This window comes from Lygodium microphyllum, chromosome 24 (genome assembly GCF_053477565.2).
Source record: "Lygodium microphyllum isolate KBCC chromosome 24, Lygodium_microphyllum_v1.1.10, whole genome shotgun sequence".
NCBI lineage: Eukaryota > Viridiplantae > Streptophyta > Polypodiopsida > Schizaeales > Lygodiaceae > Lygodium > Lygodium microphyllum.
In genome coordinates, this window is record NC_141158.1 from 137,858,543 (window position 1) to 137,865,076 (window position 6,534).

Sequence of the window (6,534 nt, forward strand, 5' to 3'; positions counted from 1 at the left end):
CCCCCCCCCCCCTCAACACACACCACACGACACCACCTCTCCCCCCCCCTCAAAAATCCCCCCCCCCCTCAACACACACCACACCACCCCTCCCCTTGCCCCCCTCCAAATTTCGCCCCCCCCCTCAACACACACCACCCCACCCCTCCCCCCCCCCGCCCCCAAAAAATTCGCCCCCCCCCCCCAACACACACCACCCCACCCCCCCCCCCAAAAATTCGGCCACCCCCCTCAACACACACCACACCACACACCCCCTCCCCCCCCTCCAAAATTTGCCCCCCCCCCCCCCCGCCCCCAACACAAACCACCCCTCCCCCCCTCCCCCAAAAATTTGCGCCCCCCCCCTCAATACACACCTCCCCACCCCCCCCTCAACAAACACCACACCACCCCTCCCCCCCCTCAAAAATCCCCCCCCCCCCCCCCTCAACACACACCACACCACACCACCCCTCCCCCCCCCCAAAAATTCCCCCCCCCCCTCAACACACACTACCCCACCCCCCCCCCCTCAAAAATTCCCCGCCCCCCCCTCAACACACACCACACCACCCCTCCCCCCCCCCCCTCAAAAATCCCCCCCCCCCTCAACACACACCACACCACACCACCCCTCCCCCCCCCCCCTCCAAATTTCCCCCCCCCCCCCCAAAAAAATTGGGCCCCCCTCTCAACACACACCACACCACACCACCCCTCCCCCCCTCCCAAATTCGCCCCTCCCCCCCCCCCCCAACACACACCACACCACCCCTCCCCCCCCCCCCCTCAAAAATCCCCCCCCCCCCCCCCAACACACACCACACCACCCCTCCCCTTCCCCCCCTCGAAATTTCGCCCCCCCCTCAACACACACCACCCCACCCCTCCCCCCCCCGCCCCAAAAATTCGCCCCGCCTCCAAATTTTGCCCCTTCCCCCCCCCCAAAAATTCGCCCCCCCCCTCAACACACACCACACCACACCACCGCTCCCCCCCCCCTCCAAAATTCGCCCCCCCCCCAAAAATTTCCCACCCCTCCCCCCTCAACACACACCACCCCACCCCCCCCCAACACACACCACACCACCCTTCCCCCCCCCCTCAACACACACCACACCACCCCTCCCCTTCCCCCCCACCAAATTCCGCCTCCCCCCTCAACACACACCACCCCACCCCTCCCCCCCCCCCCCCCGCCCCCAAAAAATTCGCCCCCCCCCCCCCAACACACACCACTCCACCCCCCCCAAAAAAATTCGGCCACCCCCCTCAACACACACCACACCACACCACACCACCCCTCCCCTTCCCCCCCTCCAAATTTCGCCTTCCCCTCAACACACACCACCCCACCCCTCCCCCCCCCCCCAAAAATTCGCCCCCCGTCCAAATTTCGCCCCTTCCCCCCCCAAAAATTCGCCCCCCCCCCTCAACACACACCACACCACACCACCCCTCCCCACCCCCGCCCCCCCCTCAACACACACCACCCCACACCACCCCTCCCCCCCCCCCCTCAACACACACCACACCACCCCTCCCCTTTCCCCCCTCCAAATTTCGCCCCCCCCCCTCAACACACACCACCCCACCCCTCCCCCGCCCCCGCCCCCAAAAAATTCGCCCCCCCCCCAACACACACCACCCCACCCCCCCCCCCCCCAAAAATTCGGCCACCCCCCTCAACACACACCACACCACACCACCCCTCCCCCCCCTCCAAAATTTGCCCCCCCACCCCCCGGCCCCAACACACACCACCCCTCCCCCCCCCCCAAAAATTCGCGCCCCCCCCCTCAATACACACCTCCCCACCCTTTCCCCCCCCCCCCCCTCAACACACACCACACCACCCCTCCCCCCCCCTCTCAAAAATCCCCCCCCCCCCTCAACACACACCACACCACCCCTCCCCTTCCCCCCCTCCAAATTTCGCCCACCCCTCAACACACACCACCCCACCCCTCCCCCCCCCCCCCCAAAAATTCGCCCCCCCCCCCCCCCTCAACACACACCACCCCACCCCCCCCCCCTCAAAAATTCCCCGCCCCCCCCTCAACACACACCACACCACCCCTTCCCCCCCCCCCTCAAAAATCCCCTCCCCCCTCAACACACACCACACCACACCACCCCTCCCCCCCCCCCTCAAAAATCCCCCCCCCCTCAACACACACCACACCACACCACCCCTCCCCCCCCCCCTCCAAATTTCCCCCCCCCCCCCAAAAAAATTGGGCCCCCCTCTCAACACACACCACACCACACCACCCCTCCCCCCCCTCCCAAATTCGCCCCTCCCCCCCCCCCCCCAACACACACCACACCACCCCTCCCCCCCCCTCCTCAAAAATCCCCCCCCCCCCCCTCAACACACACCACACCACCCCTCCCCTTCCCCCCCTCGAAATTTCGCCCCCCCCTCAACACACACCACCCCACCCCTCCCCCCCCCGCCCCAAAAATTCGCCCCCCCTCCAAATTTTGCCCCTTCCCCCCCCCAAAAATTCGCCCCCCCCCTCAACACACACCACACCACACCACCGCTCCCCCCCCCCCCTCCAAAATTCGCCCCCCCCCCCAAAAATTTCCCACCCCTCCCCCCTCAACACACACCACCCCACCCCCCCCCCCAACACACACCACACCACCCTTCCCCCCCCCCCTCAACACACACCACACCACCCCTCCCCTTCCCCCCCACCAAATTCCGCCTCCCCCCTCAACACACACCACCCCACCCCTCCCCCCCCCCCCCCCGCCCCCAAAAAATTCGCCCCCCCCCCCCCCCCCCCCCCAACACACACCACTCCACCCCCCCCCAAAAAAAATTCGGCCACCCCCCTCAACACACACCACACCACACCACACCACCCCTCCCCTTCCCCCCCTCCAAATTTCGCCTTCCCCTCAACACACACCACCCCACCCCTCCCCCCCCCCCCAGAAATTCGCCCCCCGTCCAAATTTCGCCCCTTCCCCCCCCCAGAAATTCGCCCCCCCCCTCAACACACACCACGCCACACCACCCCTCCCCACCCCCGCCCCCCCCTCAACACACACCACCCCACACCACCCCACACCACCCCTCCCCCCCCCCCCCAACACACACCACACCACCCCTCCCCTTTCCCCCCTCCAAATTTCGCCCCCCCCCTCAACACACACCACCCCACCCCTCCCCCGCCCCCGCCCCCAAAAAATTCGCCCCCCCCCCAACACACACCACCCCACCCCCCCCCCCCCCAAAAATTCGGCCACCCCCCTCAACACACACCACACCACACCACCCCTCCCCCCCCTCCAAAATTTGCCCCCCCACCCCCGGCCCCAACACACACCACCCCTCCCCCCCCCCCAAAAATTCGCGCCCCCCCCCTCAATACACACCTCCCCACCCTTTCCCCCCCCCCCCCCTCAACACACACCACACCACCCCTCCCCCCCCCCTCTCAAAAATCCCCCCCCCCCCCAAAAATTCGCCCCCCCCCCCCTCAACACACACCACCCCTCCCCCCCCCCCAAAAAATCCCCCCCCCCCCCCCCCCGCCCTCAACACACACCACCCCACCCCCCCCTCAACACACACCACACCACACCACACCACACCACCCCTCCCCCCCCCCTCCCCCCCCAACACACACCACCCCTTCCCCCCCCCCCCCCCCCTCAACACACACCACCCCACCCCCCCCCCCGTCAAAAATTCCCCCCCCCCCCCTCAACACACAAAACACCACCCCTCCCCCCCCCCCTCCACGTCGCGTCATGGAGGGCGTCATGGAGGGTGGGTGGGTGTGTTAAGGGGAGGGGAGCACGTCGCGTCGTGTCAGGCCATGGGGCGCGGGGGGGGGGGGGGGCATTGCGTTGGGTGGGTGTGTGTGTTAAGGGGAGGGTGGCACATCGCATCGTGTCGTGTCATGGGGGGGCGGGGAGGGGGGGGATCCCATGGGGGGGGATGTCATGGGGGGGGGGGGGGGCGCGTCGCATCGTGTCGTGTCATGGGGGGGGGGGCGCGTCGCATCATGTCGTGTCGTGGGTGGGGGGGCTGGGGTGGGGATGTCATGGGGGGGGGGGGGGCACGGCACGTCGCGACATGGTGTGGTGTGTGTTGAGGGGGGAAGGGGGGGTGCGTCGTGTCGTGTCGTGTCATGGCGGGGCGCGTCGCGTCGCGTCGTGTCATGGGGGCTGGGGGGGATGTCATGGGGGGGCCGAATTTTTGAGGGGGGGAGGGGGGGGTGGTGTGTGTTGAGGGGGGAGGCGAATTTTTGAGGGGGGGACGTCATGGGGGGGGCACATCGCGTCGTGTCGTGTCATGGGGGATGGGGGGATGTCATGGGGGGGGGGAGGGGGGTTGTCATGTTATGTTGGGGAGGGGGCGCGTCGCGTCATGTCGGGGCATGGTGGGGGGGAGGGGGCATCGCGACACCCCGCGTCACCCCCCACGACACGGCACACCCCCCCACCCCACCCCACCGCACCCCCCTACGACGCGGCGCCTCCCCCCCACCCCACCTCGAAAAACCCCGCTCCATCCACAGCACCCCACCACTCCTCCAAAAACCAGGCTCGACCCACCGTGCCCCGCCTCACTCCCCCACGACACGGTGCACCCTCCACCCCACCGCACCCCCCCACGATGCCCCCCGCACCCCACCTCCAGAAACCCCGCTCCCTCCACACCACCCCACCACGCCTCCGAAAACCACGCTCGACCCACCCCACCTCGCGTGAGCCCCCCCACGACACGGCACACCCCCCACACCCCACCGCACCCCCCCACGACACGGCGCACCCCCCCACCCCCCCTCACCCCACGTCGAAAAACCCCGCTCGACCCACCCAACCCCGCGTCACTCCCCCATGACATGGCACACCCCCCACCCCACCGCACCCCCCCACGACGCCCCCCCCCCGCACCCCACCTCGAAAAACCCCGCTCCCTCCACGCCACACCACAAATACCTCCGAAAACCCCGCTCGACCCACCCCACCCCGCGTCACCCCCCACGACATGGCGCACCCCCCACCCCACCGCACCCCCCAACGACGCCGCCCCGCACCCCACCTCGAAAAACCCCGCTCCCTCCATACCACCCCACCACGCCTCCGAAAACCCCGCTCGACCCACCCCACCTCGCGTCAGTCCCCCACGACACGGCACACCCCCCACACCCCACCGCACCCCCCCACGACGCGGCGCATATCCCCCCTTCCCCGCACCCCACCTCCGAAAACCCCGCTCGACCCACCCCACCTCGCGTCAGCCCCCCACGACACGGCACACCCCCCACACCCCACCGCACCCCCCCACGACGCGGCGCATATCCCCCCCCCCGCACCCCACCTCGAAAAACCCCACTCGACCCACCCAACCCCTCGTCACTCCCCCAGGACACGGCGCACCCCCCCACCCCACCGCACCCCCCCACGACACGGCGCATATCCCTCCCCCCCCCCGCACCCCACCTCGAAAAACCCCGCTCGACCCACCCCACCCCGCGTCACCCCCCCACCCCACCGCACCCCCCCACGACGCCCCCCCCGCACCCCACCTCGAAAAACCCCGCTCCCTCCACGCCAAACCACCACGCCTCCGAAAACCCCGCTCGACCCACCCCACCCCGCGTCACCCCCCACGACACGGCGCACCCCCCCACCCCACCGCATCCCCCCACGACGCCCCCCCCGCACCCCACCTCGAAAAACCCCGCTCCCTCCACGCCTCCGAAAACCCCGCTCGACCCACCCCACCCCGCGTCACCCCCCCACGACGCCCCCGCGCACCCCACCTCGGAAAACCCGCTGCATCCACACCACCCCACCCCACCTCGAAAAACCCGCTGCATCCACACCACCCCACCCCGCGTCACGGCACACCCCACCGCACCCCCCCTCGACGCGGCGCATCCCCCCCGCACCCCACCTCGAAAAACCCCGCTCCATCCACACGACCCCGCCATGCCTCCAAAAACCCCGCTCGACCCAGCCCACCCCGCGTCACCCCCCCACGACACGGCGCACCCTCCACCCCACCGCACCCCCCGACGACGCGGCGTATCCCCCGCGCACCCCACCTCCAAAAACCCCGCTCGACCCACGGCACGTCACCTCACCCCCCCACGACATGGCACACCCTCCCTCCTAAGAAATCCCGCTCCGCAATGACACGGCACACACACCCCACTGCACACGACCCCCTCCCGCGACACGGAACCTTCCACCCCCCGACGGACCTCCTCAAGAAACCCCCCCACGACATGGCACCCCCCCGCGACATGGCACACCCTCCCTCCTCAGAAATCCCCGCTCCAACAACCCGCCCGCGCAACATGGCACGCCCTCCCTCCTCGGAAAAACCCCGCTCCACCGAACCCCCCCACAACATGGCACACCCTCCGCTCCCGAAATACCTCGCATCCTGAGGAGGGGGTATCACGTGAGAGCGAGGCAGAGGGAGGGGCCAGGCACGACGTACGCAAAGACAATCGCGACGAGGAGAGGAGGCGCCGCGTCATGGCAAGGCGAGGGGGTTTCCTACCACGATGT